Here is a 10,496-nt window from a genome sequence, read left to right as displayed (position 1 = left end):
GCACTTTCCAGCGTCTTATGCAACGGTTGTTTGGGAAACTGCATTCTCAGTCTCTCTTGCTTTATCTTGATGATGTGGTGGTTTTTTCTTCTACTATTTCACAGCATCTCGAGCGATTAGAGGGGGTGTTAAGCCGATTGGAGCAGGAAGGACTTAAAGCTAAGTTGGAGAAATGTGCCTTCCTTAAGCAGGAGGAAGGCTATTTGGGACACGTGATTTCCAGCGCTGGTTTTATTACAGCAATGATTTACCATTGCTGTAATAAAATGTGTCAATTTTGAGCACTTCTCCGTCTTCTCATTGCATCATCGGACTTACAGTCCTTGAGTATTTCCCTGAGTGTAATTCCCAGGGTGGCGTAGTCATTCTACAAACTTAAGATTACCAAAGGTACAGCACTGGTCACACTTGGTAAAGCTGCATATGACAGGGTATGACAGCCACAATCTCATCCATATTCCTATAAAGTATACCTTTTTGTAGAATTCAAATGGGTCCAATACATTGTGTGGTCTGCGCCATCTCACGCATATCACGCCGGTGTCTCTGGACCGGAGCAGACTGTGTGCGCTTTGTGGCGGTTTGTGTGACAGTGACACAGTGAGAAACCAGATTTCTTAAGCCCCGATGAAAGCATATTTACACTGCCTGAATCTGTCCCTATTCCCTATATCAGCGTTTCCCAATCCCAGTACTCGCACCCCTTGCTCTGCACATTTGGTGTGTTTCTCTTATCACGTACGATATTTGTTCTATTTGACTGTAAGTGCCCTGTGAAGTGGACATCACCGAATATTCCGCCATGATTCCAGTTTGAAACGAGCGTAAATGTTCCATACAAAGGGCAATAAAGTGTGCGAGATGTAAATTTAAATAGTATTTATTTAAATACTAAGTATAAGTATAAACTTCTGCATCAGAGCTTCTTTGTTTTTGTCATGCCAATGTGTTATTATAGGAAATAAATAGAAACATTTGCGACTCGAGTTGTTGTAAAATAATTCAATGAGAAGTGTGCCAAAGAAAGAGAATGCTTGAAGATGATTTTTGTCAAAATGTCTATTCAATGAAATTACAAAGCTTATATAAAGCAGCAGTAATACAAATACCAATTTTTAATAGAGTAACCTGTGACAGTGATTGGTCCACATGAAGGAGATGCTTCCATTTTTTAACACCCCAAAACTGGACTAATTTGAGATGGCAGCTTCGAATGTGGACTCCTTCATTTGACGATGACGAACTTCTCGAACGTATGAGTTGCAGTTAACTGTAGACCTTATGTCCTCCTCTTGGAAAATGTCTTTGTAAATTAGTACTTCAATAGTACTCCTACTAATTGGAAAAGAGTAAATCAAAAACATTAATTTAAACAAAGACCTGGTTAGGATATTGTGGTGGCTTCTGCTGCTTCTGTGAGAAATCACTCTCAGAAGATAGACTTTATTATCAGAGACAATGAAGTCGAGAAACTCTGCAGAGACTTCTCCCGAATCTCTGTCTGCACACTCTTTTATACAGTTTCCCCTAGGCGTGTTCAACATAGTCCTTCTACCCCCAAACAATGTGTACATTTTACTCTGGAAACATGCTCATAACAGCAGAATAACATGATTACTCTCCTACAGGCCTCCTTGCATACATACATTTTACATGATGGTAAAATAACTTGATTACACTGCAACACCTCCCTTTTAGTTAGGATGTTGCTCTGAGGAGGTTCTACAGACATTCGACTGGTACAGAAAGATAAAACCACTTCTCCAAACAAATATTATTTTTTCTATTTTATTTCCCCAAGTTCACATACAGTATATATAATTGCCACAAAATAAACAATATAAAGAAAACAAACAGTCTTTGCCTCTGTGTGAATCAGTCAATATAATAAATGAAACTTAGCGTGAAAGTTCAGACTTTCGATGAGCTGAATTGATGATGATGCGTTATTTGAGAGCAATGCAATGATATTGCAATCCAATGAGTGCGACACTAAAACAGTCAATGGCGTTTGGTGCCTCACTGATCTCAATGCCACATTGCTTACAGTCACGCGATACTCTGATCCACACCTCTCGCTCCCTGGAGACGTGCAGTGAATTCAAACTGTGCTTCTAGAAAACCACAGTAAAACAACAAGAGTAGACTGGTCCAATAGTGCTATAAGTGCGGTGATATATGTGATGAAAACCAGCAGTCCTTTCTACAAAAGAAAGCGAACAACTACCATCAGTCACCATCCACTAGAAATACATAATACATATAACACATCCAGTCATTAATACAATAAGTCAATATTCAAACTTGAGCATAAACTCTATTAGTTCTCAAACCAGGACTTTTAGAATGAGCAGGAAGGTAGTGTCAGTTCAACCATAAGGTTTCCCTCTACCAAACGACTGACTTACTCGTGGGTGCCCAGGCTTATATCCGCTTACCCCTATGCACTAGCGCCCTCAAAACATCTAAAAAAATTAGAATATCATGAAAAAGGTCAATATTTTTTGTCACTCATTTCAGATAGTGAAACCCATATATTATATAGATTCATTACATAGAGTGAATTATTTCAAGCCTTTATTTCTTGAAATTTTGATGATTATGGCTTACAGATAATGAAAACCCAAAATTCAGTGTCTCAGAAAATTTGAATATTGTGAAAAAGTTCAATATTGGAAAGTCATGGTGTCACACCCTAATCAGCTAATTACCTCAAAACATCTGCAAAGGTTTCCTGAGCCTTTAAATGGTCTCTCAGTCTGGGTCAGTAGGCTACACAATCATGGGGAAGACTGCTGATCTGACAATTGTCCAGAAGACAGTCATTGACACCCTCCACAAGGAGGGTAAGCCACAAAAGTTAATTGCTAAAAAAGCTGGTTGTTCACAGAGTGCTTTATCCAAGCATATTCATAGAAAGTTGAGTGGAAGGAAAAAGTGTGGTAGGGAAAAGTGCACCAGCAAAAGGGATAACCGCAGCCTTGAGAGGATTGTCAGGCAAAATCCATTCAAGAATTTGGGGGAGCTTCACAAGGAGTGGACTGAGGCTGGCGTCAGCGCATCAAGAGCCACTACGAATCCTAGACATGGGCTACAAATGTCGTGAATTCAAACTGTGCTTATAGAAAAACCACAGTAAAACAACAAGAGTAGACTGGTCCAATAGTGCTATAAGTGTGGTGATATATGTGATGAAAACCAGCAGTCCTTTCTACAAAAGAAAGCGAACAACTACCATCAGTCACTATCCACTAGAAATACATAATACATATAACACATCCAGTCATTAATACAATAAGTCAATACTCACACTTGAGCATAAACTCTATTAGTTCTCAAACCAGGACTTTTAGAATGAGCAGGAAGGTAGCGTCAGTTCAACCATAAGGTTTCCCTCTACCAAACGACTGACTTACTCGTGGGTGCCCAGGCTTATATCCGCTCACCCCTATGCACTAGCGCCCTCAAGCTACTCCAAGTGGTATTACAATTGACCCAGATACTTTTCTATTTTCCTTAGGCAATAGCCAGTGAAAATTAAAACAAACTGAACCAAGTAACGTTTAGACCGTTACACAGTGATGTATACTGTAGCGTTACTGTGAAGTTCAGTGCAGTAGTTTGTTAGTGCAGAAGAGAAGATGGAGCTGCATGTGTTCTATGCTATGCAGTGAAAGGCATGCTACAGTGCTGTCAGAGTCAGTGTGGCTGGTGTGTAGATGGTATCCAGTGTGAGGGGTAGGGGTAGGTGGTGAGTATCGTTTGCTATCTGGAGTTCAGCAGTCTGATGGCCTGCGAGAAGATTCATCATCGTCTGTGATCAGGCCTACCACCATTGTGTAATCCGCGAATTTGACGATGATGTTGTAGCTGTGCGTGGCTACACAGTCATGCGTGTACAGGGAGAACAGGAGAGGACTGAGAACACAGCCCTGTGGGGCTCCAGTGTTGAGGGTCAGCGGGGAGGAGATGTTGACTGCCAACTATGACCACCTGCCGTCTGTCTGTCAAGACGTCCAGGATCCAGCTGCACAGAGAACTGTTCAGACCCAGAGTTTAACCACAAGCTTAGAGGGCACTATGGCATTAAACACTGAGCTGTAGTCAACAAACAACATTCTCACATATGTGTTCCTCTTGTCAAGATGGGAAAGGACAGTGTGCAGGGTGAAGGCAATTGCATCATCTGTGGAGCGATTATTGCGGTAGGCGAACTGCAGTGGGTCGAGTGATGCTGGTAATACAGAGCAGATGTGATATCTGATGAGCTTCTCAAAGCACTTACTGATGATGGGGGTCAGAGAAATAGGGCGCCAGTCATTCAAGCAAGAAGTTTTGGGTTTCTTTTGTATTGGCACAATGGTGGATGTTTTGAAACATTGGGGGACAACAGATAGGGAAAGGGAGTAGATTGACATTGAGTACTGACTGACACTAACCTGTGAGATATGATGTTTCTCTCTAGCAGTCATCACAACAGCAGTGGCATGTCTGGACAGCACATCATCACTTGATAATTCATCATTCTACACATGAAAGAAAATTTTTTAACTGTACAATAATTGCATTGTATAAAAGACTGAAATGATAGTAACAATATAACATCAAAGTTATTCATTTACCGTGGTTTCTTTGGGGAGGCTTGAAGAACATGAGTTATCCGAAGGCCTGTATGGAATGAGAAGAGTGGGATTCAAATCTGAAGTTTCATTCAGTACATCCTGTATTTCTAGGTTCTGAGGCAATGGCAAAACTGAGTTACTGCTTAAATTAAAGTTCTTTTTTCTGGGCCTTAGGGTGCATTGCACTTGCAAAAGATCAAATTGGCCAAAAGTCTGTCACTCATTTGTGCGTGATGGGTCAGATAATGTGTAGGATATTTTATTGTCAAATGTACATCTGGGCTGGAGTCTGAGTCTCTCAGTAGACGTCTAACATGTCAGTCTGAGTACAGACAGTGCTAAAGAGCATGAGGCAGAAGAGACAGACACAGACCAGCACACAAACAACAGAAATAAGCTGCAGAACTGAGATTTCATATATTCATATGAAGTCAAATACTACAGTGCTGCTCTACACTGTACTGTGAGTATAACTTATTTTCTAACTATTTCACATCTTCCGTTCAGGGGCCGGTCGCAGCAGCTGGATGTAAAGTAGTTGGGTGTAAGTGCTACTTAAGCCAGACTTTTGTTAAGTCCAGCCTTGTGAGAAATATTTACAGCTGTTACAGGATCTAAAACTACAACGAGGTGCAGCGACACCCAGAATAGATGATGAAGTTTTATCACACAGCAGTTCTGAAAGTGACATGGCCTCTTAAATTAGTAGCTTAATAAATACTAATATACTAAAACGCTAGCCTGCACACATTTATGAAGTAAGATTTATTTTAATGAATCTCCTGCCTTTACCAGTGCAGACAGCTGTGAAAACACAACGACTGTAGCTGGAGAAACAAGAGATGCGGATCTCCAGTCTGTGCTGCTGGAGAAAGACATGTATGAATGATGCATTTATATAGCGCTTTATTGTGTATTGTTGTAATTATCATGGGGGGGGGGGGTATCTCCTTGACCACCACCAGTGTGCAGCATCCACCTGGATGATACGACGGCAGCCACAGCACAACGGCGCCAGTGCCGTCACCACACACCAGCTACAGGTGGAGAGGAGAGAGAGACTGAGCCAATTCAGTGAGTGGGGATTATTAGGAGACAATGATTGACAAAGGCCAGTGGAGGGAATTTGGCCAGGACACCGGGGTTACACCCCTACTCTTTATATATTAGTATTATCGTTTTTTTTATATGTACATCAAAGCAAGTGTTATTGATTTAAAAAGAAAAGCAACTCAATTAAATAAATTTTTTACAAGGAGCTCCATTGTGACTAGTGCAATTTTAGAACATGGCTTTCGGGCAACTCACGTGGGGCACCGTGTTGGCTACCTCTGCACTAGAGGTAAAGATCAAGATGGCGCCACAGATGGCAGCCATGGTTTGTCACTCCTTGGTACTTGTACTTTTTTGTTTGTTTGCAACTTTTTCCCGATCAGCATTACTACGAACTCCTGGGCATCAGAAATAGCACACCAAATAACTTTCTGCCGACATTTGAACATTCAGAAGTTTTACTGGACATTTTAGTCGGAGGAGCTGCGTTCCTATACAAGCTAGGAATGGAACGATTACCGGTTTCACGATAAATCATGATAAAATGCCCTGACGGTTAGTATTATCGTTTAAATTTTAATTATCATCAAAACCGTATTTGATTATCATGATTTTGAAAACTCGCGGTAAATCCTGTCCAGCCAGCATCAGTCTGACGCAGAAGCAGCATGCAGTGTTGTTGTTTTTTTTGTTTTTTTTGCACGAGACGAAATGGCGGAAAGCAGTGACAGCGCTCGGGAGATTTTTAAGCCATCTAAGAGGACCAAATCGGTGGTCTGGTCATATTTTGGCTTTTACAAGAGTCCTGAAGGCAATTTAAACGAGGACGGTCACCCTGTCTGCCGATCTTGCAAGAAGAAAGTCGCTGCAAAGTCATCTTCGTGACCACCACCCACTGTTATAGCGAATGCAAGGCAACTTTTACCTCAGTACCAAAACTAACTGGGCAAATAATTGGATAAAAAATATTGATTAGAGATTAAATATTTTGTTATCTCACTTGTAATTAACGCAAAGCTTCCGCGAAGAAAAGTTCTCAGCAAGTGGCTTTGAGCCAAGACGAACGAACGTTCAAACTATAAGGTTGACATTTAAGAGATAATGTATTGTATATTCATAGTTAACTTATTACACAGATTTTTTTTGTTTACCTAAAATAATATATAAATACGGGGATATGAAATATTGAATTGAGATTAATGTTTTGAAATCTTACCCGTTTATAAATCCATTATGAACGGTGTACAAAACAATCGTCAGGACAATATGATCACTACAGCAAAATTATAGTAGTATTAATACTAAATTCCTCATGAAAAATTAAATCATGAAAAAATTATTTCATTTTCAATACAATCAAAAACTGAGCCGCAAGACGGCAAGCTGCATTTGAATGAAACGAGAGAGCACGTCCGCTCCTATATTTCAATCTTTATAAATCCATTATGAACAGTGAACAAAACAATCGTTATTACAATATGATCACTACAGCAAAATTATAGTAGTATTAATACTAAATTCCTCATGAAAAATTAAATCATGAAAAAATTATTTCATTTTCAATACAATCAAAAACTGAGCCGCAAGACGGCAAGCTGCATTTGAATGAAACGAGAGAGCACGTCCGCTCCTCCGCGGTGATACAAGAGACATGCGGCGACTTCCAAACAGAAGTGAGCATCTCTATGCCCTACTCCCTTCGAAGGGCAGAGCCCTTGAAGCGTGTTCTTTGTAGGGTGCAGGGTATTACTGTCTCGTATAAGCGTTTGTAACTCCCTTGGTGAAGGGAATGACTGACCAAATGTTACCTTGACAACGATGCGCGTGCGTGCAGCATTCAGTACTCCATCAGTTGTTGCAAATAAATATTTATTATTATTATTATTTTATTCAAATATTGTCTAATTGTGTCTTATTTACTATTAAACGTTTTTAAACTAAACTTGCTTACACTACCGTTTTAAATCATTTCTATCACTGACGAAAAATATGTTGTCTTACATTAAAATAGACAAATTTAATTAGCCTATTCTATTTATGTTTGTATGTGAACTCGAAATCTGAATCATAATCAGCTCTTGTCTCTTTTACAAGAAGTTAATCAAGATCCGCAGCCCCCATCTACCAACGCAGTATCTTCTCTTCCCCGATCTACCGGCCGTAAAGCCTCGGAGAAAAGAAAAAATATCTCCACCGATCAAGCGTCTCCAACTCCAAAGAAGGTCAAATCATCCCATCCCTCTCAAGCTCCAGCACAACAGGGAGACGACAGGGTTCTCTCAGCGCTGCTGTCAATCCAAGGAACCCTCTCCGATATGGACAACAGGATCCAGGCACTGGAATCGCAGCACTCGTCTTCTGCATCTCGGGCGATGGTTGACGGGCAGACTTCCAGCTTGACATCATACTGCGCCCTTACTCCCGACTTGGCTTTTCCTAGAAGATCTCTCGGATCAGCGTTACCTGCTGCTTCCACCGGGGTGCCCTTCTTCCCCCCAGCAGCCGCCATTTCTCCCCAACGGTGCGCTCAAATCCTGTCAGGTAACAATATAAACTTGGTTAAAATATTGCTATGCGATGCCCTACTCCCTTCGAAGGGCAGAGCCCTTGAAGCGTGTTCTTTGTAGGGTGCAGGGTATTACTGTCTCGTATAAGCGTTTGTAACTCCCTTGGTGAAGGGAATGACTGACCAAATGTTACCTTGACAACGATGCGCGTGCGTGCAGCATTCAGTACTCCATCAGTTGTTGCAAATAAATATTTATTATTATTATTATTTTATTCAAATATTGTCTAATTGTGTCTTATTTACTATTAAACGTTTTTAAACTAAACTTGCTTACACTACCGTTTTAAATCATTTCTATCACTGACGAAAAATATGTTGTCTTACATTAAAATAGACAAATTTAATTAGCCTATTCTATTTATGTTTGTATGTGAACTCGAAATCTGAATCATAATCAGCTCTTGTCTCTTTTACAAGAAGTTAATCAAGATCCGCAGCCCCCATCTACCAACGCAGTATCTTCTCTTCCCCGATCTACCGGCCGTAAAGCCTTCGTTGAAAAGAAAAAATATCTCCACCGATCAAGCGTCTCCAACTCCAAAGAAGGTAAAAAACATCCCATCCCTCTCAAGCTCCAGCACAACAGGGAGACGACAGGGTTCTCTCAGCGCTGCTGTCAATCCAAGGAACCCTCTCCGATATGGACAACAGGATCCAGGCACTGGAATCGCAGCACTCGTCTTCTGCATCTCGGGCGATGGTTGACGGGCAGACTTCCAGCTTGACATCATACTGCGCCCTTACTCCCGACTTGGCTTTTCCTAGAAGATCTCTCGGATCAGCGTTACCTGCTGCTTCCACCGGGGTGCCCTTCTTCCCCCCAGCAGCCGCCATTTCTCCCCAACGGTGCGCTCAAATCCTGTCAGGTAACAATATAAACTTGGTTAAAATATTGCTATGCGCAGAAACTAACGAAAGAAGGATTGTGGATTGTGGGGATATATCTGTCATTCTTAAAAACAGCGATCCAAGAATCACCAAAAGTCTAACTATGGCAGAATTTAATGTAGCTTTCGGCATGTTCAGAGACATTATCTGCGAAGTGTATCCAGACAGGAGAAAAGAATTAGATACCTACCTAGCTATCATTTCGGATCTCACCATGTCTTACGGAGGCAACCTATTCTACAAATACCACAAATCATTTTCATCGAAAGCAGCAATGAACATACAATGCTTTAATCAGCGACTGAACTGGTCCGTGGTCGATCTTACATTAATCAGCAGACACTTTACGGGTCACCGAGCCCTGTCATGCTCACTCTGCGGTTCGTTTTCCCACACCGAATCTCTCTGCCCTAAGACCGCTTCAACTCATGACGCTAGCGCTTCGGCGCCAGAACAGGTGAAGCCTGAAAGACAGACCCCTCTTTGCTACAATTTCAACAAGAATGTTTGTACTCATAATAATTGTAAATTTTTTCATGCTTGCAGCTATTGCATGAACAGTCACCCGAAGTTTTCTTGTCCACGCCGCACAAAATTTATAAAAAAGAAATAAACACTCCGGTGAACACCAAGGAGCTATCTAAAGCTCTGGAAAAGCATCCATATCGCTTTTTCGTGTCTTACCTCATTTTAGGGCTCATGCATGGGTTTATAGCTGGTCTTTCCTATCTGCCCACGTTCTCTTTCACCTGTCAAAACCTTCAGTCAGCTATCAAAGTTCCACAGGCCGTAGATGATCTGAGGGAGAAAGAAATAGAGAAGGGGTACATGATCGGACCTTTCAATCAACCTCCCTTCAAACTTTTCCGCATTAACCCTTTAGGAGTTGCAGTTAGGAAATACTCAGGGGAAAAAACTTCTAATTTTTCATTTATCCGCTCCCCACTCCACCCTAGGGGTTCCAAGCATTAACAGTTTAATTCCCTCAGAACCTTTTTCCCTGGCTTATTCCACAGTGGACAACGCAATCAAACTCATTAAATTAGCCGGCAGAGGAGCGTGGCTCAGGAAAGCAGACATTAGTGAAGCCTTCAAAATCATGCCCTTACACCCCTCCTCTCAGTGGCATCTTTTCGGGGTCAGTTGGCGAGGAAAATTTTATTTTTCAGTTAGACTCACCTTCGGGTGTAAAAGCAGCTCAAAGATATTCGATACACTGTCTGAAGCACTCTGCTGGGTCTTACTAAATAACTTCAAACTACCATTCGTTCTTCACCTGTTGGATGACTTTCTGCTCATCAACTTTCCAGATGCCAACCAATCGCGCAGCATTAATTCCCTGGTTAAAGCATTCAATAAATTCG

General features: G+C 41.3%; 1 long non-coding RNA gene across 1 annotated transcript in view; it reads right to left on the bottom strand.

The window, feature by feature from the left end:
* Positions 1–6,114: 6,114 nt before the first annotated feature.
* The window catches only part of LOC107574939 (uncharacterized), a 9,915-nt gene continuing 5,533 nt past the window's right edge, over positions 6,115–10,496 (bottom strand). Inside the window, exon 3 of the long non-coding RNA XR_001607761.1 lies at positions 6,115–6,175. This is a non-coding gene — a long non-coding RNA (uncharacterized lncRNA). The remainder of the gene's footprint in view (positions 6,176–10,496) is intronic.

This window comes from Sinocyclocheilus grahami, unplaced genomic scaffold, assembly GCF_001515645.1.
Source record: "Sinocyclocheilus grahami isolate Dianchi unplaced genomic scaffold, SAMN03320097.WGS_v1.1 scaffold2397.1, whole genome shotgun sequence".
Taxonomy (NCBI): domain Eukaryota; kingdom Metazoa; phylum Chordata; class Actinopteri; order Cypriniformes; family Cyprinidae; genus Sinocyclocheilus; species Sinocyclocheilus grahami.
This window is presented reverse-complemented; position numbering and strand designations above follow the sequence as displayed.